Source organism: Podarcis gaigeae (assembly GCF_964106915.1).
Source record: "Podarcis gaigeae genome assembly, chromosome: 9".
NCBI classification, from domain to species: domain Eukaryota; kingdom Metazoa; phylum Chordata; class Lepidosauria; order Squamata; family Lacertidae; genus Podarcis; species Podarcis gaigeae.
This window is the reverse complement of record NC_139685.1, coordinates 78,975,619-79,002,959: the sequence shown is the minus strand read 5'-3', so window position 1 is coordinate 79,002,959 and position 27,341 is coordinate 78,975,619. Positions and strand designations below refer to the sequence as shown.

The 27,341-nt window shown below is 45.6% G+C and overlaps 1 long non-coding RNA gene across 1 annotated transcript in view; it reads right to left on the bottom strand.

Annotated features, from left to right (window-relative positions):
* LOC310853041 overlaps positions 1-27,048 on the bottom strand; it is a 115,713-nt gene extending 88,665 nt beyond the window's left edge. Inside the window, exon 1 of the long non-coding RNA XR_014568518.1 lies at positions 26,905-27,048. This is a non-coding gene — a long non-coding RNA (uncharacterized lncRNA). The remainder of the gene's footprint in view (positions 1-26,904) is intronic.
* Positions 27,049-27,341: the final 293 nt, after the last annotated feature.

The following is a 27,341-nucleotide window of genomic DNA, read 5'->3' as shown; positions in this document are numbered from 1 at the left end:
CACTCTGGAGAAACTCCCCGCTTTTTTCGCCAGCTGCTGATGTCTCTATCTTTCCAGATCCTGCGAGTCATTCGCGCCCCCCGATTTATGCGGCCACCCGACCCTCCACGCAGCCCGTTCCAATCAATGGCCGCCTCCGTCCCTGCCGAACGCAGAACTTGATCCCTCCATAAACACAGAATAAACGAAGCAATTAGGCGAAAGGAGGCGAGCAGGATGAAAGGGGGCCTTTCTCTGCCCATCCTCATCCCAAGAGAGGGCAAAATGGAGAAAGGCAGAGTGAACTTGTTTTCCAGTTTCCCCAAAGAGAGACAGAGAGAGACAAAGACATTGTCCTGGCCTTTGTGTAAACCAAAACTACCGCCTCTTATTAAATTACAAACTAATTCCTGCTGTCAGGGGTGGAAGGGGGGAATCCACCTCTGGAAAGCATCAAGGCTCTTTAGAAGACAAGGAATTCCAGACCTGCCTCAGAATCAGCCTTCTCCAACCTGGTGCCCTCTGCCCGCTGTGGACTACAAGTCCCATCAGTCCCAGAGATGCTGTGTGTTTTTATGTTCTGGTATGGCACACCGCCCTGTGATCCTTGGTGGCATAGAAATTTGGTAAAGAAGAGTAACCAATAAGAAGCCCAGGATAGCCAGAGGGCTCCAGCTTTGGGGAGGCTGATGGAAGAGTGGAAGTGTGGAAGTGTGGTTCGGCCCGGATGTTGAGGTCCAGGGCCGAGGGCCTTCTGGCGGTGCCCTCACTGTGAGAAGCAAAGCTGCAGGGCCTTCTCGGTGGTGGCACCTGCCCTGTGGAACGCCCTCCCACCAGATGTCAAAGAGAAAAACAACTACCTGACATTTAGAAGACATCTGAAGGCAGCCCTGTTTAGGGAAGCTTTTAGTGTGTGACATTTTAATGTATTTTTAATTTTTGTTGGAAGCCTCCCAGAGTGGCTGGGGAAACTCAGCCAGATGGGCAGGGTACAAATAATAAATTATTATTATTATTATTATTATTATTATTATTATTATTATTATTATTACCAACCCACGGCCCCGAGAGAAAGCCAAATGAGGTTCCTCTTAGCGGATAGGTTCAAGGACGTCACTGCCTCCATGGCTTCCTTTTTAATCTCCATCTTCCCCGAAAGGGTGCTTAATGAATCATCCCTCTAGGGAATAGACAGGATGAAGCAGAACAATCGAGTGCCTTGTGGCCCTCGACAGCCTGTCCCTTTTAAAATTATCCCAGTGATTTGAAATGTCTTAACTTGTAATGCCAATAAAGGTATTTGTATTTGTATTGTATGGTTTCACCTAGTCTTCGTGGTGCCCTCCAGATGTTTTGGACTACAGTTCCCATCATGCCAGCATCGCACTGCCTTTGCATGATGGGTTTTGTGTTGTTGTTTATTCATTTAGTCATGTCCAGCTCTTTGTGACCCCCTGGACCAGAGCACGCCAGGCCCTCCTGTCTTCCACTGCCTCCCGCAGTTTGGTCAAACTCATGTTGGTCACTTTGAGAACACTGTCCCACCATCTCGTCCTCTGTCACCCCCTTCTCCTTGTGCCCGCCATCTTTCCCAACATCAGGGTCTTTTCCAGGCAGTCTTCTCTTCTCATGAGGTGGCCAAAGTATTGGAGCCTCAGCTTCAGGATCTGTCCTTCCAGTGAGCACTCAGGGCTGATTTCCTTCAGAATGGAGAGGTTGGATCTTCTTGCAGTCCATGGGACTCTCAAGAGTCTCCTCCAGCACCAGAATTCAAAAGCATCCATTCTTTGGCGATCAGCCTTCTTTATGGTCCAGCTCTCACTTCCATACATCACTACTGGGAAAACCATGGCTTTAACTATATGGACTTTTGTTGGCAAGGGTTTTGTAGTCCGAAGCATCAAGAGGGCCCTCAGTTGGGGGAGACATGGGGAAGAGAAATGGGGGAAGCCAGCAAATCCAGCTGGACATCACGCCCAGGCAGTGCTGCTGACCTCAAGGCCCGTATTTCATTAAATCGGAATTATTATTATTATTATTATTATTATTATTATTATTATTATTATTAATTGAAGATTTTATTAAACAAACAGATTCTTAAAATACATGCAATACCAACAAAATAACATTCACAATGTTATAAAGATGATAAAGAATATAAATATAAAAAGAAAAGAATGGGGGAAAACAGAAGAAAGAGAAAACAAAGAGAAAGAAGAAGAATGAAAGTGTGAATAAAGGCAAAAACATAATGTTATCCACTGTTTGAATCAGCAAAGAAAGAAACTTCTGGCTATACCCATTGTACTAATTTACAATTAAACTATTATTTACACAGTTGCGTGAAGTTGCTTTTCATTAACTTAATTTAACTTTACCTAACAAAATACTTTATATTGCATGGCTCATTCGATATAAATCAGAAATATTAAATTATGTTGTTGTCATTGTGTTTGTTTGCCTTACAGTGCAGTTGCTTATTGGCCCTCTTTTCATGATTGTGCAATTTTTGTATATTTTTGTCTCTACTTCTTTCCATCACTTTGTTCTCTGCTCTGGGATTAACAAGCAGGCTAGAGATGCAGCAAATAAACAAACAATGTGAAACAACTTCCTATCTCGCAGGGGGTTGGGCTAGATGACCCTTGGGAATCCCTTTGATCTCTACAATTCTATGATTTGCTAACAATTCCCAGCACCTCTACAGTTCCCAGCATGCTTTGGGGGTGGTGATGTGCCTGTGTTTCCATTTACCTTCGCAATGCACTTGAAGGTTCAGTTGAACTTATGCACATTATTAGCACGAACTTGTCGCTGGTCAGGATTTTTTTGGAGCAGAGCTTTGGCAAATCTCCAGAGAAGGGAGTTCCCACTTGGAAGGCTGTGTTGCAATTGTTGATGTGGAAATAGTTACTAGTCTCTTGATAGCAGCTAAAATGTCAATTTCAATGTACACAGGCCGACTCCCCCGCCTTTGTCAAAATGGTTCTTTACCATTTGGAATACAGCAATAATGTATAAGTTTGTTTACTATGTCCAAGGAAAAGAAAACTCAATTTTAGGATCACTCGTTTGTTGAAAAATGAGCAGTTGCTTTTTTTCTCTGGAATGAGAAATTTGGTGATGAAGTGTGACCAAACTCACTGTTTTCTTTGCTCTAACGATGTGAGATCATAATCACTGTTTTTCTTTAGTTCAGTGGTTATTGTTTATTCTTTTTCTTTTTGCATCGTTTAAAATTTCAGCTCTTTTTGTATTTGTCCGGCAGGCTTTCTGCCTTAGCAGAGACCCTCTAAGAGCCACGGTGGTGCAGTGGTCAGAGTTCTGGACTAGGACCTTGGGAGGCCTGGATTCGAATCTCCCACTCAGCCATGAAACTCACTGGGTGACCTTTGAGGGCCCTTCAGGGCTCATTCAGACATCCTTTTGTGCCCTGCTTTCCAGACACAGTGCGCACATTCATGCTCCATATCTGAGTGCTCTATTTTTATTTTTATTTAGCTTGCAAAAACTCACATTTGTTGCCGTTTGGCTTTAAAGAGTGGGTTATTGTGGGGCGAAAATAAAGGGTGCTCAGACACAGAACTGTGTCTGGAGACAACCTCGCAAAACCTAAGTGCGGATACTCACCCCAAAATGGAAAGAAGCAGAAGCCCCAGCAAAGGAAGAATGGATACAAAAACTTATGGACTATGCAGAAAGGATGAAACTTGCCGCAAGAATAAGAAACCAAGAGAACAAACTTTTTATAAAAGAATGGAAATGATTGATTGAATATCTACAAACCAATTGTAAACAGATAGGGACATTGGCAGGATTATTGTAATAACCTGCAGTTTCATAAGAGCATATAATTAAAGCAGATGAATAAAAGAATAAGTTTAGTTAATTTAGAATATGCAGGAAATGATAAAAATAAATTTAAGGAACCGCAGAAAGAGGAGGAAGGAAGTTGAGTTTTGAAATGTTAAAATGACTGTACAATTAGTGAAATGTATAAACCTGAAGAGCATAATTTTTAAAAAATAATAACAAAAAACCACATCTAAGTGTGGGCAAGCCCTGAATGCGCCTCCTGCAAGCCACTCTCTTCAGGAGAGGGACACCTCCATTCTGCCCAAATGCAAAAAGTATTTGGCTTAACTACTTGACTTCAGGCACTCCAGAAATTGGGAAAACATTGTGGCACAGCCGTGCACCCATACAGGGCTGTCTTCAGTATATACAGCGCCGTGGTGCAAAGATTATTCTGGCGGTCCCCCCCCCCCCGTTTCCAGAGTTGCCAACCTTTTTACGGCGCTGACGGCAGCTTTGCGGGGCTGCAGGAGGTGGGCAGTGGCTGGAGGGCAGCTCCTCCAGCGCCGAAAAGGTGGAGGCTCCGGGCGCGGTGCTGCTTCAGCGAGGCGGGCGAAGGTGGCAAGCTGATGCCAGGAGGCACTGCGCCCAGCCTCCACCTCTTCCCTGGCGCCCTGCAGAATTTGGTGCCCTGGCGCCCTGCGCCACTTGCCTCTATGGGCAAGACACACCTACTCCCATACATAGCAGACAAAGAAAACAAAAGCTGGCCAAATTGTCCATAAGAGAAGAATCATACACCCATAAGAAGAAAAAGCAATCCAGATGAAACCAGCAATTACCGTATTTTTCACTCCATAGGCTGCACTTTTTCCCTCTTAAAAAGTAAGGGGAAAAGTCTGTGCATCCTATGGAGCGAAAGCAGGGGGGAGGCAGGCAGGAAAAGCCCGCAAGAACCGCACACAAGCTTTGCGCAGCTCTTGCGGGCTTTTCCCCAGGAGGGAGAAGGGACTGACGCAGCCAGTCAGTCCCTTCTCCCTCCTCATAGAAAAGCCCGCAGGAGCCGTGCGCTCCTTAAAGGTTGTGCAGCTCCTGTGGGCTTTTGCGGGAGGTGGGGGAATTCTCCAGCCGGGAGAGGCTGCGCAAGGCTAAAGAGGAAGCCAAGGCAGCGAGCGGGATGGATCGCGCTCGCTGCCTTGGCTTCTTTAGCCATACTGCTTTAGCTGCGCTGGAGAGGTTTAGCTCCCGGCTGGAGAGGTTGCGCAGCTATGGCAGAAGCCAAGACAGCCAGTGGGATGGATCCCGCTCGCTGTCTTGGCTTCTTTGCTCTTTGGGGCTGGTGGGAAACCCGGGTTTTGCCCGCAGCCCCGATAAGCCCTGGAAGCTCTGCGCGCAGCCTGTCCACTGCTTTTTGGGGCTGGGGGGGGGGGATAATTTTTTTTCTTGATTTCCCCCTCTAAAAACTAGGTGCATCTTGTGGTCCAGTGCGTCCTATAGAGTGAAAAATACGGTAACCCTAATCCTAAGAACAGAAGTCGAAACATCCATCCAGAACAAAAGCCAAATGATCTCCAAACTCCTGGTAGAAAGGACATGTGTCCCCATCTGCCACAAATTTCTAAGGCGTTTAATAGGCTAAGCTCAGACGGATGCTCCTTACCAAAGACGGCACCTGAGAGGAGGCCAACCTCTCCTGGAAATGAACTTTATTTTACTTGCTTACCGCATTTATAATTTGCCATTTGCCTGAAGGTCTCAGGATACAAATACAGAAAGCGAAAGCCGAATGTGAAGCAGCAATATTAAAGCATGGAGCATTCATGAATTTCCTACAAAATTCCAACCCCCTAAACACAGCTAAAGCATCCCTGACAGGTGGACCTCTGCAACAGTCTCTTTCCTTCTGGAAATCTGAAGCCTGTGCCCTTCCATTTCTGGGACAGCCACACACCACAGTGGCAATGGCACAGTAGAGAATCCTGCTGCCCTCAGCTGCTTTTTCCATTTCTCACATAGTCTCCAGCCCATCCACACTTTCCTCTGCTAAAACTCCATGTCTGAGCACTTTCCACCCCTGCTTTCCCCACAAAAACTTGTTCTTTACTGCCGGATCGGATCAAACAGCAATCTGCAGAAAACAAAGAATTGTTGTTGGTTCCAATTCAGCATTAGAGAGCGTGTTTTCTTGGGGAAAGTGGTTGGGGTTGGGGTGGGGTGGGGAGCTCTTGGACACGGACCGGAAAAGTGTAGACTTGTGCCTAGAAAGAAGGGGTGACAACTGGAATAAAATATTCAGGGTGGGGGCAAGTAAGCCATGCCCTGCATAACCAATCACCCACATAATTATGCCCCGCATAATCGACACGGCACATGAACACCATTTGAATGGCAATGCCTATTAATTTTGGGAACACCAGCATCCTCAAATATTTTATTGGGGGTCCGAAGGAACCTCAGTCCCTAGGAGTTGGCTCCTGTGCTAGAAAGCGTGGGGTGAAAGGTAAATGTGGATGAGCCTGTGGTTTAGGATCATAGGAAGCTGTCGTTTGGTGCGTCTAACTCAGTACTGTCTGCACTGAGCGACAGTGGATTTCCAGACTTTCAGGCTCGGAGTCGAGAGTGGATTTCATGCTCTTTATTCAGCTCATAGTGGTAAGGAGGAATGGAAGTTCCCCCAGAATGTCTGCTTTATATACATTATTTACACAATGGGCCCCACGTGATTGGCTAATTCCAGGATTCACTTCCACCTGGAGTTGGATTGGGTGGCTCCTGCGGACCAATCAGACTGCTGCATTCTGGATCCTATTGTTCTAGGACCAATCAGACTGCTGCATTCTGGATCCTATTGTTCTAGGACCAATCAGACTGCTGCATTCTGGATCCTATTGTTCTAGGACCAATCAGACTGCTGTATTCTGGATCCTATTGTTCTAGGACCAATCAGACTGCTGCCGTTTGGATCCTATTCAACTCAGTACATAACACAGCCCTAACTTGAGGTGCCTTCAGGGATTGAACCTGGGACCTTCAGGGTGCAAAAAAGGATGCTCTACCACTGAGCTATGGATCGTTCCCTCTCAGGCTAACCTGACATAAACATCGTGTGTGTGTGTGTGTGTGCGTGTGTAGGTGGCCTCTGAGCCCAACCCACCACTAGCTCGGCCACCAACTTTTTCTCCGCGTCTGCCCAGTGTCCCAGCTAGTGGTGACACCCTCGTCCTCTCGGGTTCTCCCTCTCTGTCTCTCCCCCAGCCTGTCTTCTCCATCCTGCCCTGCCCCACCGCAGCCAAGTTTTCTGACCCTTGGATGAACTCCGCGAAAGAGACGGTCTTCACTCAAGTCTGCTCTTGCTGGTTCCACATCTGCGACCTGTTCCAACTTAAATTCTCCTTCTGTTTGGAACAGCAAATGAGAGGGGGCAGAAAAAGTAGACAAAGGATAAATACTTACTCCCTCTCTCTCCTCTTGTAAAGAAACATCTGACAATCTGGGGAGGGAGCAGGCTTCAAAGGAGGAAAATGGAGGCAAAAAACAAAACAAATGGACATTTTGCCATAAATTTATATCCTGACAGATTTCCTCCCCTACAACCTCCCTTTTTCTGCTCAAAGAGAAGAAGGTATTAAATGAAGCCTTGCTGCATATATCTTTTTGCCTGTCAGGAACCTAAAGAGGTTGTCAGAGAATTCGGCTGAAAACTGTAAAAATGACGATGGATGGAGAGCACAAGGGGAATGAAGCAGGAGAGAAAGGAAGATTTAGTCACGTTCCTCCTTCAAACTTGGTTCGGCTACGGAATAGGTTGCCTCAGAAAGTTGTGGGTGTCCGTTTTGGTGGGGTGTTTCAACCCAAGGTTAATAAAAACTTCTTTGGGGGTAAGGTTTAGGACACCTTTTCTTGAGAGGTCAGGATTGGTTGCAGAAGACAAGGCTCAAATCTTGGCTTCTCAGATGGCCCTTGGCTAACTCACAGTTCTTTAGGCTTCGTTTATGACATGCTAACCTCTGGCAACTTCTCACTGCAGAACATCTGGAGGGGGTGTTAGCTCCAAAGGTCTTTCCCCAGTTACTCCTTGACCGCAACGTGTTGACATGAGATTGCGCCACTGGTGCTTTAGGGTAGTTTTTAGGCATTTTAATTCCTAGTCACCCTTTTGTATGACTAAACAATTAAGGCACCTATTAAATCTTCGTACTTGTGCACAGGAATAAAAAGCCATAGGTCTGAAGACTCATTTTGGGATGTTGCCTGTCCTTTTATGAGATAGCAGAGAAGCCTTCCCCAGTTTGGTGCCTTCTATATCAGCCTTTCTCAACCTGTGGGTCCCCAGATGTTGTTGAACTACAACTCCCATCACCCCTAGCTAGCAAGGCCAGAGCTCAGGGATGATGGGAGTTGTAGTCCAACAACATCTGGGGACCCACAGGTTGAGAACCGCTGCTCTAGATGTTCTTAAACTCTATTCTGCCTTAGTCAGACCACATCTGGAGAACTATGTCCAATTCTGGGCAACACAATTTAAGAAGGATATTGACAAGCTGGAACGTGTGCCGAGGAGGGCAGCCAAGATGATCAAGCGTCTGGAAGCCAAGTCTTGTGAGGAACAGTTGAGGGACTTGAGTATGTTTAGCCTGGAGAAGAGAAGAATGAGAGAAGATATGGTAGCCATCTTCAAATATCTTTAGGGCTGTCATGTGGAAGAGGGAACAAGTTTGTTTTCTCCTGCTCTGGAGGGTAGGACTCGAACCCATGGCTTCAAGTTACAAGAAAGGCAATTCTGACTAAACATCAGGAAAAACGTTCTGACAGTATGAGCTGCCCAAGGAATGACTCTCCTTCCTTGGAGGTTTTTAAGCAGACGTTGGGTGGCCACCTGTCTTGGATGCTTGAGCTGAGATTCCTGCATTGCAGGGGGGTTGGACTAGATGACCCTCAGGGTCCCTTCCAACTCTAAAATCATATGATTCTATGAGTACAACTCCCATCAGCCCCAGACAGCACATGTTGGAGTTTTAGTCCAAAATATCTGGAAGTTATCAGGCTGGGGAAGGCTGTACTAGAAAAGACCTTTCCCCAATGAGGTTCTAATCATCGCCTACAAGTGTTTTTTAAAGCCATGCGGATGGTCACCTGCCAGGGATGCTTTAGTTGTGATTGCTGCACTGCAAGAACCCCTTCCAACTCCATTTTATAAAGCACCAACCACTGTTGGTGCTTGATGATGATGATGATGATGATGATGAAGCATTTGTGGTCTTCTATGCAATTTGTTTATGGTGCTGGAGGAGAGTCTTGGGAGTCCCATGGACTGCAAGAAGATCAAACCTCTCCATTCTGAAGGAAATCAGCCCCGAGTGCTCACTGGAAGGACAGATCCTGAAGCTGAGGCTCCAAGACTTTGGCCACCTCCTGAGAAGAGAAGACTCCCTGGAAAAGACCCTGATGTTGGGAAAGATGGAGGGCGCAAGGAGAAGGGGACGGCAGAGGACGAGATGGTGGGACAGTGTTCTCGAAGCTACCAGCATGAGTTTGACCAAACTGCGGGAGGCAGTGGAAGACAGGAGGGCCTGGCCTCCTCTGGTCCAGGGGGTCACGAAGAGGCGGACACGACTAAACAACTAAACATCAAATGTGATTTGTTTCCTGCGCTAAATGAACAGCCTTATCAATAACTGTTAAAACCAGTGAGGTGAAGGACAGCACAGGACAACACTCTGTGAACTGAAGGGAGGAATTAAAAACTGTTCTGATGGGCTGACCAATTTTGGAATAAGTTCCCAGGACAAAGCCTCTGGAGAGAGCTTCAGAAAGGCTGTCACTGAAATGGTTTCACTTAAGTGACAGTACAAAAAGGACCTTTGCTTTACCCAGCGATCAATCAGTTGTTGGCTGAAGACAGAGAAAAGTCGAATTGGTGTTTGCTCTAGCTGAAGAGTGGTTTTCCCCAGGGTGGGGATGGGAAAAAGCGGTGGAACAGGCGGAAGGGTGAATAAGTCTTGATAGCCAGGAGCGTTGCTGTCTCCAACTGCTCATCCCTCATTAATATGAGCCATACAACTCACTTTTCTGTGATTGATACATACATACATACATACATACATACATACATTCATACATACATACATACATACATACATACATACATACATATATACATTCATACATACATACATTCATACATACACACATACATACAAACATACATTCATACATACATTCATACATTCATACATACATACATACGCCCAGGTAAGTAACATAAAAACAAAAACAAAACCAATCCATAAAAAAGAATGTTGCCATCTTTGGCAGCTATTTTCTTAGCTTATTCAATTAGGTTCTTCAATCCAATTTATTCAAAATAATATTCTGAATTTTAATATACATATTTATCTGTACAGTCATACCTTGCGTTGTGATCGCTGAGGATTGTGCGTTTTCGGGTTACGGACGTGCCAAACCCTGAAGTACCGGCATAGGTTACTTCTGAGTTTCGGTGCTCACGGATGCGCAGAAGCGCCAAATTGCGTCATGCGCAGGCGCAGGCGCAGAACTGTGGGTTGCGAACATGCCTCCTGCACAGATCACGTTCGCAACTCGAGGTTCCACTGTACTTTAACACAGAGAATCATAACCATAGAATGGTAGAGTTGGAAGGGATCCCAAGGGTCATCTAGTCCAACCCCCTACAATGCAGGAGTCACAGTTTGAATCCTGACAGAAGGCCACCCAACCTCTGCTTTAAAACCTCCAACGGAGAGTCCACCACTTTCAGAGGGAGTCCATTCCACTGTTGAATGGTTCTCACTCTCAGAAAATAATAATAATAATAATAATAATAATAATAATAATAATAATAATAATAATTTATTTATGCCCCGCCTATCTGGCTGGGGTATCTCAGCCACTCTGTGTAGCTTCCAACTGAATATTAAAAACAATACAGCATCAAGCATTAAAAACTTCCCTAAACAGGGCTGCCTTCAGTTGTCTTTTAAAAGTAAAATAGTTGTTTATTGCCTTGACATCTGGTGGGAGGGTGTTCCACAGGGCAGGTGCTACCACCGAGAAGGCCCTCTGCCTGGTTCCCTGTAACCTCACTTCTCACAGCGAGGGAACCACCAGAAGGCCCTCGGAGCTGGAGCTCAGTGTCTGGGCTGGATGATGGGGCTGGAGACGCTCCTTCAGGTCTACTAGAGGCCGTTTAGGACTTTCAAGGTCAGCACCAACACTTTGAATTGGGCTTGGAAACGTCCTGGGAGCCAATGTAGGTCTTTCAAGACTGGTGTTATGTGGTCTCGGTGGCCGCTCCCAGTCACCAGTCTAGCTGCCGCATTCTGGATTAATTGCAGTTTCCGAGTCACCTTCAAAGGTAGCCCCACATAGAACGCATTGCAGTAGTCCAAGCGGGAGATAACCAGAGTATGCAGTCCAGTTCCTAATGTCCAGTCAGAATCTCCCTCTGGAGCAGGAGTCTTCTCCAGGCTAAACATCCCCAAATCCCACAACCATTCCACAACAGACTTGGGTTGTAGGCTTGTTTAAGGGTGGGATATGGGATGTGGGCAGTTTGGAGCGAGACCACACCAGGTACATCAATTCCCCTAATCCCAATTTTCTAAGAGGATCTAAGAAGTATTTATAGAGCAGAGACACTAAAACCTCCTCTCCCAGCATAACCCCTGACAAACAGACGTTGATTAAGGTCCTCTGGCAAGGAGATGGAGACGTTGGCTTAGGAAGAAGAATCAGGGGGTGGGGGAGAGAGGCAAATTTAGGAAGAGCTGAACTGTTTTTTACCTTTGGGCCACGCAGGACCATAAAATAAAAAAGAGCAAGTGTTTGTGGGGAGAGAGAGAATAAGGGGGAGGGGAGGTTGGAATGGGTTTGCCGGCTCTGCTAGCAAGAAATCTTGGATGGTGATGGGATGGTAGACTGCCAGGAGACATTAAAACCAGATAAGAACCGAATAGCAGAAAAATGTCCTTGCTGGATCCAACCAAAGGCCTGTCCAATCCAACATTCCCTTTCCCAAATGCGACCAGCAAGATATTTCTTTGTTGTTTTTTTAAAAAAATAATATTTATTAAGAGTTTAAGAATTACAGAAAGAAGAAAGAAAACAAAGTTAAACAAAACAAAGCAATACATTACAATACATAAAAAGAAAACAAAAAACACTACTTATCTTAACAAAACAGAAACAAAAACAGAAAAAATTAAAAACACATCCAATATTTCCATATCTTATCTTTCATTTACTTGTTTCCTTGACCTCCTCACACCTCCCTTTTTTTGTATTCTAGTTCAGTAACTATTTCAGCAAATCCTTTCTATCATTCTCAGTTTTTGTCCTATATAATTTATCTTAACACAATCTAACCTTACTTTTTCCCCCTTTGACCCATTAACAATCTATTTTTGCTTAATTCTTTATAACATTTCTGCTAAAGCCATATAAATTCATTCCAGCATCCTTCTAACATTCATTAATTTTACACTGTTTCTGTAAATAAATTTTTTCCAATCTTCTTCCACCGACTCTTCTCCCTGGTCTCGGATTCTGCCAGTCATTTCCGCCAGTTCCATGTAGTCCATCAACCTCATCTGCCATTCTTCCCGGGTGGGTAAATCTTTTGTCTTCTAGTGCTTTGCAATGAGTATTCTTGCTGCTGTTGTTGCATACATAAAGAAAGTTCTATCCTTCTTTGGCACCAATTGGCCAACCATGCCCAGGAGAAAGGCCTCTGGTTTCTTCAGAAAGGTATATTTAAATACCTTTTTCATTTCATTATAAATCATCTCCCAGAAAATCTTAATCCTTGGGCATGTCCACCAAAGGTGAATGAATGTACCTTCAGTCTCATAACATTTCCAACATTTATTATCGGGCAAATGGTAAATTTTCGCAAGCTTGACTGGTGTCATGTACCACCTGTAGATCATTTTCATTATATTCTCTCTTAAGGCATTACATGCCGTGAACTTCATACCTGTGGTCCATAACTGTTCCCAGTCAGCCATCATAATGTTATGTCCAACATCTTGTGCCCGATATTTCTGGAAGCTCAAAGGGAAGACAAGAAGGGGTCTAACATCTCTTATGGGTTTGCTCCCAGCAGCTAGCCCTCAGAGGTAAACTTCTCCTGAACATGGAAGCTTCATTTTTGATCGTTGCAAAGTTTAACCCCCGTTAGACAAATTATTCCATGCTTTTTCCCCAAACAAGCCCAGATATAATCTCCCAATGCTCCTAAGAGATGGTGTTCTTCCTCTGAGCTTGGTTCTTAAATGCCCTCTGTCTTTTAGCAGAAAACTTCAAAAGTAAAGTTCCAATGACTCACTGACTGATCAGCTAGATTAATCGGTTACCTTTTCACTGACTGAGTGAGGGCCCCAGAAAGAATGGGCAAATATTTTTTTTTTCTAATTGTTATGCTTTTAATTGATTTTCTTACATGGTAAAAAGTATACATTCCAAATAAGATACCGAAGAAACAAAAGATTTCCTAATAAACAAATATATATATATGAATCCTTCAATTCCTAAAGAAGACTTGTATTATTTAAATATTTTTCTTAATTCGCAATTACTTAATTTCTCCATATGACTTCCAACCTCCTCACTGAGGGTTCATCCTTTTTCTTCTTCTTATCACTGCTTCAATATTCCTTATCTCAATTTCTTTCTTTATTCTATCTCATACATTCTTTATCTAACTTACAGATTGTGGAGTTTAGTCAAAGCCTGTCCAGGTTTTCACCTGTGGACAATGTCTAATTAAATTGTCTTAATAAATTCTGAATGGGCAAATATTTCTTTTTGATCCCCATGCTTATAAAATGTGTGAATTGCCAAAAGTGTCACCTTAAAAGAGGGGCACTTTCTTCTTCTCAGACACTTGGGAGAGACTGGTGAAGGGACATCGTGGCGAAGGAACAGAACACATGCTGGACATGCAGAAGCTCTCAGGTCCAGCCCCTGGCAGAAACTCTAGGCAGGAATATCCAGCTGCACAAATATAAGATATGGGGGATGCATACATGCACAAAGGATCTAGGGGTCTTAGTAGACCACAAGCTTAATGTGACTCAAACGTTTGATGCAGCAGCAAAAAAGCTAATGCTATTCTAGGCTGCATCCACAGAAGTCTAGTGTCCAGATCAAAGGAAGTCATAGTCCTACTCTATTTTGACTTGGTCAGACCACACTTGGAATACTGTGTCCAGTTCTGGACACCACAATTTGAGAAGGATATGGAAAGCTGAAAGGTGTGAAGAGGATGGCAACCAAGATGATTGAGGGTCTGGAAACCAAGCCTGATGAGGAACGGTTGAAGGAGCTGGGTATGTTTGGCCTGCAAAAGAGGAGACTAAAAGCAGATATGATAGGTAAAGTTAAAGGTACCCCTGACCATTAGGTCCAATTGCAGATGAATCTGGGGTTGTGCACTCATCTCACTCTATAGGCTGAGGGAGCCGGCGTTTGTCCACAAACAGCTTCTGGGTCATGTGGCCAGCATGACTAAGCCGCTTCTGGAGAAACCAGCAGCGCACGGAAAAGCTGTTTACCTTCCTGCTGGAGTGGTACCTATCTATCTACTTGCACTTTTTGGGCGTGCTTTCAAACTGCTAGGTTGGCAGGAGCAGGGACTGAACAACGGGAGCTCACCCCGTCGCGGGGATTCAAACCGCCGACCTTCCGATCAGCAAGCCCTAGGCTCAGTGGTTTAGACCACAGCGCCACCCGTGTCCCAGGAGATATGATAGTCATCTTCAAATACCTTAAGCACTGTCACATGGAGGAGGGAGCACACTTGCTTTCTCCTGCTCTGGAGAGCAGGACCCAGGGGTGTAGGAAGGGGGTGTGGGGGTTGTGGTCCGCCCCAAGTGTCATCCCTGACGGGGTGACAAAATGGAACACTGCAGGGGGCGGCACTTACCAAGGGGCCTGGCCTGCAGCGTGTCCAAGCCACACATCTCTCCTGGGAGTGACGTAGTAGCTCAGGGCCCCACGCTGCCCAAAATGGCAGCGTGGGGTTTGTGTCCACCAGGTGGACTCTGTGGGCAGCTCGCTGCAGTGCCCCCGTGCATGGATTGCCCCACCCCTGCAGCTCCGGGTGCCGGAGCAGCTAGCTACGCCCCTGGCAGGACCCAAATCAAGGGGTCCAAGTTACAAGAAAGGGTATTCCAACTAAAAATCAGGAAGAACTTTTTGAGGGCAATAGATATTTGATGGCCGAAAAGACTCCCTCAGACACTCACACTAGCCCTAGGCAGGAGTTGGCTAACCATTTAGTGTCTGAAGGTGGTTGGAGGATGGATGGTGGCTAACAGATTGAGACTGAATCCTGACAAGACAGAAGGACTGTTTTTGGGGGACAGGAGGCGGGCAGGTGAGGAGGACTCCCTGGTCCTGAATTGGGTCACTGTGCCCCTGAAGGACCAGGTGCACAGCCTGGGAGTCATTCTGGACTCACAGCTGTCCATGGAGGTGCAGGTCAATTCTGTGTCCAGGGCAGCTGTTTATCAGCTCTATCTGGTACGCAGGATGAGACCCTCCCTGCCTGCAGACTGTCTGGCCAGAGTGGTGCATGCTCTAGTTATCTCCTGCTTGGAATACTGCAATGCGTTCTATGTGGGGCTACCTTTGAAGGTGACCCGGAAACTACAACTAATCCAGAATGCGGCAGCTAGACTGGTGACTGGGAGCGACCGCCAAGACCATATAACACCGGTCTTGAAAGACCTACATTGGCTCCCAGGACGTTTCCAAGCCCAATTCAGTGTTGGTGCTGACCTTGAAAGCCCTAAACGGCCTCGGTCCAGTATACCTGAAGGAGCGTCTCCATCCCCATCGTCCAGCTCAGACACTGAGGTCCAGCTCCGAGGGCCTTCTGGTGGTTCCCTCGCTGCAAGAAGCCAAGTTACAGGGAACCAGGCAGAGGGGCTTCTTGGTAGTGGCACCCTTCCTGTGGAACGCCCTCCCACCAGATGTCAAAGAGAACAACAACTACCAGACTTTTAGAAGACATCTGAAGGCAGCCCTGTTTAGGGAAGCTTTTAATGTTTAATAGATTATTGTATTTTAGTGTTTTGTTCGAAGCCGCCCAGAGTGGTTGGGGAAACCCAGCCAGATGGGTGGGGTATAAATAAAAAATTATAATTATAATTATAATTATTATTATTATTATTATTATTATTATTATTATTATTATTATTATTATTATTATTACCATCATCATCATTTAGGGTCTAAGGGCTGCAATCACCCTTGGCCAACTGTTACAGGAGTTGCGTACTGGGGCTTGTTGGGATGGTGGCCAAAAGTGGGTATGTCTACCCATATGCTCACATGCTCTTTTGCAAGATCCCCCAAGGGATCCATGAAGATCCCTTGTGGGGGCACAGTGCATCTTCCCCGTCCATCAGATTCTCAATCTGATCACTGAGATGGAGGTTCTCTGCATCTCCATCTGGGTTCTTGGCAGGGAGTGGACCTAGGTTTAAGCCTCTCCAGAGACTCCAGAGTCCAGGCTGGGGGTCAACCCCTCCCACCCCCAAACTTCCACCAAGAGGTATATCAGTTTCAAGTGCCCTTGGCAGCTGCAACGGCCTTTTCCACGCAACGCCTCGCGCCAAGGCTGGCCCACTTCCGCAGCACAGAAGCTCTCGACACCAACCCTTTGGCCCGACCCTGCTGGGAAAACCGATTTCCTCTCTCGCTAGGAGAACGGGCAAAAATAGCTTTCCAAGTGGCAGCCGGCCACCTGTCGACAGGACCAGAAGCCGATGTGCAAAGCAAAGTTTGGGGAATAACAACACAAGAGAGGGTGGCTCTATGTGCACGGAAAAGAAGAGAAGATTCCGGGGTTGGGGGGGGGGGTTTCTCAGAGCAGCCAAAAATATCCCAATGCTATTGTCTCCTTGGGAATTTGGAACATTTTACCCACAATGCTTTGCCTTGAAAAACAATCTGTTTTGGAGCCTGGCGTAACCTAAAGTGACTGTATATTATTAAGGCTTTAACTTTGAACTCCAGCATTTGGTTCCCATTATATAATCATTAATATCCTCCCCGCCTTCCATTTCAGCTCAAATCCTTCATGCAAGGTTCCCTCCTTCTCTCCGGGTCCCTGAGCAATAGCTCTTGATTCCGCGGCCCTTTTTCCTGGACCATCACTCTTTCCTGCAACGGGAGCTGTGTTTGCTTTAACCACAGTCGATCGGGCCGTGTGCCCTGGCTTGGAAGTGTGCAATGGCTGGTCACAAGTCTCCCTTCTCTGCAGTCCTCCCCTCTCTTTGGCCTCACCCAGCATCACCCCCACCCCAAGGGATCACTTTTCCCTTGGCACGCTAAGAAATTCTTGAGCCCATGTAAGGTGCTGCCACAGGGCTAGGCTCACCTAACATTAATATACTCCTATTCGGAGTATATGCCTGTTCTCTTTGTCCGTGGAGTTTTCTTGGCAGGGATACTGGGGTGGCTTGCCGGTTCTTGCTCCAGGTGGATCACATTTGGTCAAAACTCTCCACTATGACCTGTCCATCTTGAGTGGCCCAAAAAGGCATAGCTCATAGCTTCTCTGAGTTATTCAAGCCCCTCCGCCACGGCAAGGCAGTGATTGATGAAGGGGATTTTGAATTATGGTGCTGGAGGAGACTCTGGAGAGTCCCATGGACTGCAAGAAGATCAAATCTCTCCATTCTGAAGGAAATCAGCCCTGAGTGCTCACTGGAAGGACAGGTCCTGAAGCTGAGGCTCCAAGACTTTGGCCACCTCACGAGAAGAGAAGACTCCCTGGAAAAGACCCTGATGTTGGGAAAGATGGAGGGCACAAGGAGAAGGGGACGACAGAGGACGAGATGGTTGGACAGTGTTCTCGAAGCTACCAGCATGAGTCTGACCAAACTGCGGGAGGCAGTGGAAGACCGGAGTGCCTGGCATGCTCTGGCCCATGGGCGGACACGATTAAACAACTAAACAACAACAACAATTGGGGTATAGAATCATATACAATCATATACATATGAGTTGGAAGGTACTCTGAGGGCCATCTAGTCCAACAATGCTGAGATCTCCACACACAGTCCCCCATCCCGTTTGAAACCATACTGGGCCCTGCTTAGCTTTGCCAATGTGCTAGCAGTTTTATTGCTGCTCCCATGGTTTACAAAGATGAGATTAACCCAAGTGAAGACCTCTTCTGCATCTTTTCATTCCCTTCCTCCAGGGTCCGAGCTTTTACCAAGGTGGAATGGGCTTTATGTGGCACCTGCAGCAGTGCCAATCCTGCCAACCGAAGTGGGCACCTTGTGGGGCGAGGCGATCTCATAAGCAAACTGGATCCCAGTTGCTTAGGGCTTCATAAACCAATAGTAAGACATTGAACTTGCCTGCAAAGGAGGATTAGGCAAATTCATCGAGGAGAGGGCTACTGTTCTTAAATTTGAAGGGCTGGGATATAATTTGTGAGATCGTTGCTTGCGTGTGGTCTTGCACCAGGCCAACTTGGGAGGCAGAGGTCTGGCGTTCCTCGTGAGAACTTGCCATGGATTCTGGAGGTTACACAGCAGGAAGTTGGATGTGGTGGGTCCCCACGCTCTCTTAGTCACATCAGCGGCATTGGACATTAATGTGTTTTAAATCCTATTCTGCGTACAGAGACCATTGAGGCATGTTTTCCAGAGAGGATGTGGTGACTCTTCTCCTTGAAGCGACCTAGGAAAGGGCTGGATCAGGCCCAGAGCCACTGTGGTGAAGGTATAGTGCTGCGTAGTCCCCATATGACTTTACGAAACACGACCCTCTTGGGGAAGAAAAAGTGAGAGACACAAGATGTGGCACCAGCAGTGGTGAACCTTGGAAATGTGCCACCCTGCATGAGACCATTTAGTGCCCCCTCCTGAGCCTTCAGGGCATCAGCTGAAGCCGGTCTTTGAGAAAGAGGCAAGGCTCTGGCAGGACCCTACCGCTCTTTGACCGCCTTCCCAAAGCCTGGTAAGCTCTTGTACAGCTTTGGGAAGCAGGGAGGAAGACTCTAGGACCCTGCCCAAGCCCTCACGCTTCCTTCCCGAAGCTGGGCAAGTGTTTGCCAGGCTTTGAGAGGGTGCCCTCCTCAGCTGCACACCTGGTGCAACTGCACAGCTCGCCCTGCCCTAAATCCACCTCTGCTCCCCGCAAGGATGCAAGGCAGGGACCAGCATGGTTTCCCTTTGCTCAGGTGAACAAAAGAAGAGCTTGGCTGCTTTGGTCAGGCCAGAGGTCTATCTAAGCTAGGGTCCTGTTCCCAGGGGCCAACCAGATGACACCAAGGGGAGCCTGCAAGCACTTCCAAGGATGTAGCATCATGGACACCAGCTATGGGTAGCCTTCTCCAATCCTCTTTTCAAGCCATCCAGGCTGGTGACCCTACCTGCTTCTTGTGGAAATGGATTCCATCATCCAGCTATGCGAGGAAGTATTTTCTTTTATATTTCCTGGGTCTTCCAACATTCAGCTTCGTTGGAGGTCCACAAGTTCTAGTGTTGTGAAATCAGGAGGAAAACTTCTTCCTGCCCACTTTCTCCATTGCTTGCATGATTGTTTACACTTTCATCATGTCCTCCTTTCCTTGCTACTTTGTAAACAAAAGGTCCCAAATGTTGTAACCCTTCCTCACAGGTAGGGATGGATGGATTTGTCCATTTTGGCTCTCTCAGTTCCTCATTTTTCCAGTCTTCAGCAACCATTTTCACACACTTCTTCTGTGTGCATCTCTGGTTGATTGGAGAACTGCATCGCAAAATTTGGAAAGTACAAATTTGACAAATTTGCCTTTGAATGTGAATTGAATTCCTCCCCTCATCCCTTCTCATAGCACAGATGACCCAACCTCTTGACCCTTTCACTTGCCATTCCCTGACCCTTTCCCATTCTGTTCTTTTTTGAGATGCAATGCAGGAATCACAGCTAAAGAATCCTGTACAGGTGGCTATCTAACCTCCGCTCAAAAGTCTACAATGGCGGAGAGTCCACCACCTTCTAGGGGAATCTGTTTCATTCCACTGTCGAACATCTCAGAAAGTCCTCAGAAAGTCCTTCCTGATGTTTGGTTGGAATCCTCTTCCTTGTAATCTGAATCCATTGGTTTAGGGGCTGGCCTCTGGAGCAGCAGAAAACAAGCTGGCTCCATCTTCCATGGGAGAGCCCTTGAGATATCTGAAGATGGCTCTCAGAACTCCTCTCAGTCTTCTCTACTCGAGGATAAACATCTCCAACTCCCTCATCCATTCCTCCCAAGGCTTGGTTCCCAGATGCTTGGTCCAGTCCTTGAAAGACCGCCAAGCCATTTAAATGCCTGATGTTGGGTCTGCTATTTAAAAGCACAGGAGCAACCATGAACATGGAGCCAAACCAAGTTTGTGGGGTGTTGAAATAATTGGTAAGCAATGTGATGCACACATCTTGTCCGCTGACATTTCCCCTGCTGATGGCTTGAGCATCTGAACATAGGGCTCCTTCCCTCCATCCAAACCTGGTCTTCTGCAGTAACCCTCCCCACTAACGGGTCAACGGAAGGACCCAGCGATGCAAAGAGTAGAATCGTAAGATGGTGCAATGAGCCCGTTCTACTCATGGGCAAGATGAAGAGGCTGGCAACACCAGAAACAGCCTGTTGAGCAGGGCCATTGGATGATGGATGGATGACGTTGGTCAAGAGCCAGTTCTCAGCGATTCCTGCAACAGGAGATGTTCTTGGCTAAAAAGTGGCGCTGGTTATTGTTGTCATCATCAATCAGATGCAACTGCTAGAACGGTCTGTTGTTATTGGTTCCTGTTCCACCTGCAAAGCATGTGCAGACGAAACACAAACCGGAATGGTCTCATTGCTTGGCCTCTCTGCCAAGGCACTGCTGAGATGCCTTGTCCTCTGTGCTTGCCGTGCCTTAAGGATATGAGAAAAGCCTGGCAGCAGGATCTGATCAGAGGCCCATCAGAACCGGCAGCCACTCTGATGCATGTGGCAGGGATGTGAACCCTGCAGTCCTCCAGGTGTCGTTGGTCTCCAGTTCCTATCCATCCCAGCCTGCAAGGCCAATAGGTCAGGAATGATGGGAGCTGGAGTCCAACAACATCTGGAAGGCCCCCAGAGATTCTCCAGGCGTAGAGGAACAAGTGAGGATTATGAACCACTGCCTGAAGTTGGTTTGTTTCCCTAATGCGTCTCTAACCACAATTGATCTGGGTTTTATTTATCGGTATTTATCTATTGCATTTCATAGGGTTGGGAAGACCCCAAGGGTCATCCAGTCCGACCCCTTGAATGTTTTAATGAATTGTTTGTACAGATAGCTTGATAAACACTTCAGGTTTGTTTCTTACAATCAAGCAGCATAGAAATTTTAGGAAATAGGTAAAATAAAATAAGCACAACAATAAACTCTTCTGCAATGGAAGCAGCAGGCAGCTCCACTAACCCAGCACAAAACAGGGGACGGCCATCCATACTTTTAGAAGTATTTATTGTATTTGTTTGTTAGCATGTTGTGTATTTTTGTGGGGTTTTTTTATAATGCAGACCACCCTGTGATACTCAGATGAAAGGCAGTAGAGCAATTTAATAAATAAAATAAATAAAAATAAGCAGTAGGTTAGGCTGAGGGACAGTGACTGGCCCCTGAGTTCACCCAGTGAGTTTCATGACCATGTGGGGATTTGAACCTGGTCTCTTCCTGACTCTCTAGCCACTAAACCGCACTGCTTCTCGAATGTAACAAGTAACCATGGTTGATTGAGGAAGGAGGTGTGAGTTTCACCTCTCCTCCTTGTGGTCTCCCCAGAGGAGGAGAAGGAAGAGTGGAGCTGGAGAGCCCAGAGGTTGTATTGGTTGTACTTTGAGCAAACCAGACCAATGTTTACCCAATGGCATTGCCTACATGTATGGTGACAATGTCAAAGAATCCTCAAGGCTAATGAGGCAGGGCTTCCCTGTGCAGAAGTGATGGCCTTCTTTATGTTTTATAGTTGTAGCTTCAATCATACTTTTGGAGGGCCATCTTGTTGGGGATTGCAGGGGATCGGACTAGACGACTTTTCCTGCCCCTTCCAACTCTACAGTTCTATTATTCTATAATTTTCACTTGTTTACCCGATAGAAACATTAGGCCAATAGTCCAGTGACTTCCTGCCTTCCCCACAGATCCTTCATCCATTTTTTTTAAAATAATAATGTCACATTGCTAATGTGGTCAATTTTAAGACAATGTGTGCATTACTTGTTAGAACAGCAGTGATTTCACATTTGAGCTCCTTAGGAACCTTCAGGCGGACGATGTTTTCTGGACCTGGAAGGCTGTTAATTTGCAATTTGTCAATTGACTCTGCAACTTTGATCTGCTTTCACCTCTCTGTGACTTGCCCAGCTGCTGACTTAGGAGCCTCAATGTCCCCAGTGGGACTTATTTCTGAGCAGACGTGCACAGGATTAGCTTTTCAAATGCCCTTCCTTGCAAAAACTGACTTGAGCAATGTTTTCAATAGCAAAGATGATAGATGCAGAGGAGTCCCTTAGCAATTGCCCTGTTCTCTTCCTTCAGTAATTCTCTGATACCTTCCTGATCTAAAGATCCACCCTTCTCCCTGGACAGTTTTCTCTTCCTAAGAGCCACACAGCAGTGGATCAGACTTCCGTGGACTCTCCTACCTCGGAGAATTCTAAAACAGAAGTTGGATGGCCATCTGTCAGGAATACTTTAGCTGTGATTTGTGTATTGGATTGGATTAGATCAGGCATGTCCAGCTCCCAAGAAACTCCCAAGTCATCTACCCATTGGATTGACCAAAGTTGTTGATCTTTTTTTGGGGGGGAGACCTGAAAGTTGTTGACCAGTAGATCGCAATCATCTGGTTGGACATGCCTGGACTAGATCATTCTTTGGTCCTTTCCATCTCTACAATTCCATGATTGTTATTTTTTTCTAATTTAAAAACACATTCATTTAATATTAAAACAAATCATAGCACTAAATTTCCCACAAAATCAAGAGACACCTGAGAAACCTGAGACATTCTTGCTGAGCATAGTTGGAAAGGAGGTATCACAAGATAGGAGAAAACTATTCCTATTTGCAATCGCAGCAGCCAGAATACTCCTTGGAAAGAACTGGAAAGGAAATCACATACCTACAAAAAAGGATTGGTTAATTAAAGTAACAGAGTTTATAGAACTGGCAAAATTCACTGTGGTAATAAGATATCAAACACACCAGAAATTAAGGGCGCAATGGTTATGGTTTGAAGAATATGTGAACAAACACTGCTGTTAAGATAACATGCTGATATGTTTAGACTAAGCTTGTAAGGTGACTTGATGTTATACCAGAACAGTACTATAAAAGAAGTAATTACAGTGATAAATGATATGCAATGTAAATAAGAACTTAAATGACTCAAAGATGACGAGTGCTGGTGGACGGGAGTCAAATGGGTGTGGTACGTCATCCTTTTTTCTTTCTCACCCTTTCCCTTTACTCTCTTTGGTTTTTGGGGTTAAGTGTGTGTACCTTATTGTTTGTAAATATGCTTAAATAAAACATTAAAATCAAAAATCAAGAGTTACCCTACAGCTTTGTCCACTGCCATAAAACCACAGAATGATCAGCCCTCAATGCCCCATCACTGTCATGTTGGCTTGCCAAATGCCCTCATCTGACATCCAGCTACCAAACTGGTTTACTAGACATTTTCAGACAAAGTATCCCCACCACAGACACCTCTGTGATGATGATGGCATTAAAATATCCTGTTCTTCTTCAGTAAAAGGAAAAAAAAGGAGACCAAATTGTGTGAAAGGTATCTTTTTTGGAGATGCCTTTGATTATTCACCACTGGTCTAGCAGAACCATGCTCCAGATATTGTTAACCCAAACCTCTCTTGGTATATTAGAGATTAATTCTTTAGATCAGGGGTCAGCAACCTTTTTCAGCTGTGGGCTGGTCCACCATCCCTCAGACCTTGTGGGGAGCTGGACTATATTTTGAAAAAAAATAATGAATGAATTCCTATGCCCCACAAATAACCCAGAGATGCATTTTAAATAAAAGGACACATTCCACTCATGTAAAAACACGCTGATTCCCAGACCATCTGCGGGCTGGATTTAGAAGGCGATTGGGCCGCATCCGGCCCCCGGGCCTTAGGTTGCCTACCCCCACTTTAGATTCTGGATAGAATTTGGGGTCAGATCTAAGGATAGTAAGGCAAGTGCTAAATTAGGAGAGATTATTGTTTAGTGACTTTGGAGGTCAAATAAAATACTTTTCCCCAAAAGGCATGGACCATGGTTCTATTATTCTGATATGTTTAAAGACATCGGAATTGTTTGTTTTTATTTTTTTTAGCAGCATGCCTCTCAAATTCTTTATCGCTTGCCTTATTTGTCGGCTTCCATTGGCTTCGCCAGGGATTTTGCTCTTTCTTATTTCCCTCATTTGGGAAAAACTTCCCCGTCCGAAAGGACGCATCTTTGCCTTTTATGGTTTCCTCGACAGTCACAACTATTTAACTTGGTGGGATCCTCTTCAATTTGTTTGTACGTTTTCCATTCTGGGGCATACCTTTGCTTGAGCTTCTAATTATCTTCAGTTCTCTTAAATCCACCTTTGCCAACTGGGTTCCTGCAGGATATTCTGGACTACAGTTCCCTTGCTGGCTGGGGCTGATGGGAGTTGTAGCGCAAAAACACCTGGAGGGCACCCGGTTGGTGAACATTGTTTAAAATCATCTCCATAATGAAAAGGCTCACTTCATTCCTCCAAATTGTCTTGCAAAAGTTCCCTCATGCGAAATCCAAGGTGGCTTTGCTTTATGGGCAAATTTCTGTTTTTCGCGTATATATTGACTTGAAAGGCACTTTCATGTTCCGTGGTCTTGAGTTGATGTTTGTTTGTTTCCTATCCCACAATTTCTCCCCCAAGGAGCTCAAGGTGGTTTACATGCCCCCCACAACAACCCTGTGAGGTAGGTTTGACTGAGAGGCAGTAACCAGTCCAAGATCACCCAAGGAGCTTCATGGGGATTTGAACCCAGGTCTTGCAGGTCCTAGTCCAGCACTCTAATTGCTACACCACACTGCCTCATTTATATCCCCCACAGGGGCCTTCTTGGTGGTGTCACCTGCCCTGTGGAAAGTCCTCCCATCAGATGTCAAGGAAATAAACAACTTACCTGACTTTTAGGAGACATCTGAAGGCAGCCCTGTTTAGGGAAGTTTTTAATATTTGATTTTTTATTCTGTTTTTAATCTGTTGGAAACTGCCTAGGGTGGCTGGGGAAACCTATCCAGATGGGTGGGGTATTATTATTATTAATATTAATAATAATAATAATAATAATAATAATAATAATAATAATAATAATAATAATAATAATAATAATATATCCCTTAATGTCACATGCCAGGTCATTGAGCCCCACTCAGGATTAAGCCTAGGGCTGCCAGTTTAACTGTCCCTCTGTACAATCTGTGAGTATGGAAAAGGCCTCCTGAACTAGATCTGCAACTCTGAACCAAATTTTGCTACTATAGCCCTCCATCCAAAGAATTAAGCAATGTGGGCAGCAGAATTGTCGCCTTTGCAAAGTTGTAAGGCTGCCATTTTGGTTGTTCTGATGAAAAAGGCTCTCTTTTCTGCCCCTCAATTTTTTATTCCCTTCTATAGAACTCACTGTGGCTTGGGCCCAGTCTTAAGTTAACCTTCCTCGCCAGGTTGTTGTGCAGGAAAAATTGGACAAACCTTATCCATTCTTCTGCTCAGAAGGAATCTTACGTTTTTGGGATCAAAAACTGAAATCCATTGATTTATAGGTATGATTTTGTGCAAATTTGTATGTTTAAGATCTTAAGCTGAATAGATGTGCATTTGGTTTATTTTGAACAGTCCTTATATAATTTTTATGTGTTCATTTATAGAATTTCTTCCTGCTTTTAAATGCTTGGCTTCCATTTCACTGCTATCCTTGGCAGAAGCCCTAATTGATCTTTTATTTATGAGAGGTGTTTTTTATCCAATTGCTGATTATTTTTGTTGACTATTATGTGTACCAGCTAGAGGGTGCTTGGCAGGCTGTACATCTGATAAATATTTTGTTGTTGTTTAGTCGTTTAGTCGTGTCCGACTCTTCGTGACCCCCTGGACCAGAAGCACGCCAGGCACTCCTGTCTTCCACTGCCTCCCGCAGTTTGGTCAAACTCATGTTTGTAGCTTCGATAACACTGTCCAACCATCTCGTCCTCCATCGTCCCCTTCTCCTTGTGCCCTCCATCTTTCCCAATATCAGGGTCTTCTCCAGGGAGTCTTCTCTTCTCATGAGGTGGCCAAATCTGATAAATATAATCCCTACATATTTCCAATATATTAAAATGTAATCTTTTGTGTTTGAGAGCCTTGTGTGGTCATGACGCTCAAACTCAGGCTGAAAAAGTTTGAACTAGTACAAAGGGCTATGCAAAGTGCTGATTGGCTGCTTGCCTGCCTATGTCACTCCCCAAACTTCTCCCCATTATCCCTGCCTAGCAACTGATGACACCCAGGAGGCACCAGATGGGAATGGGTGAAGATGAATTTCTGTGGAAAGGCAGAACTATTTCAATGGATTGATTGTTTAAAAACGTAAGGCGGGCCTGTTAGGTCAAGCCAGCGGCCCATGTAGTCCATCATTCTGTTCTCACAGTGGCCTACTGGCAAAAAGAAGGGGAAGAAATGGAGGCAGTGAGAGATTTTACTTTCTTGGGCTCCATGATCACTGCAGCTGGTGACAGCAGTCACGAGATTAAAAGATGCCTGCTCCTTGGGAGAAAGGCGATAGCAAACCTAGACAGCATCTTAAAAAGCAGAGACATCACCTTGCCAACAAAGGTCCGTATAGTTAAAGCTATGGTTTTCCTAGTAGTGATGTATGGAAGTGAGAGCTGGACCATAAAGAAGGCTGATCAGCGAAGAATTAATGCTTTTGAATTCTGGTGCTGGAGGAGACTCTTGAGAGTCCCATGGACCGCAAGAAGATCAATCCTATCCATTCTTAAGGAAAGCAGCCCTGAGTTGGAAGGACAGATCCTGAAGCTGAGGCTCCAATGCTTTGGCCACCTCCCTGGAAAAGACCCTGATGTTGGGAAAGATGGAGGGCACAAGGAGAAGGGGACGACAGAGGACGAGATGGTGGGACAGTGTTCTCGAAGCTACCAGCATGAATTTGACCAAACTATGGGAGGCAGTGGAAGACAGGAGGGCCTGGCGTGCTCTGGTCCAGGGGGTCACGAAGAGTCGGACACGACTAAATGACTAAACAACAACAACAACATAGATCTCACTGTGGCTTGGGCCCAGTCTTAAGTTAACCTTCCTCGCTAGGTTGTTGTGCAGGAAAAATGGGACAAACCTCAAACAGTTAATATTTATCTATTCTTCAGCTCAGGAGGAATCCTGAAGTTTCCAGCAACTGAGATTCAGAAGCATTGCTTCTTCCTGCCGTGGAGGCAGAGCAGAGCCATCATGGCAAGTAGCAATCAATGGCCCCATCCCTG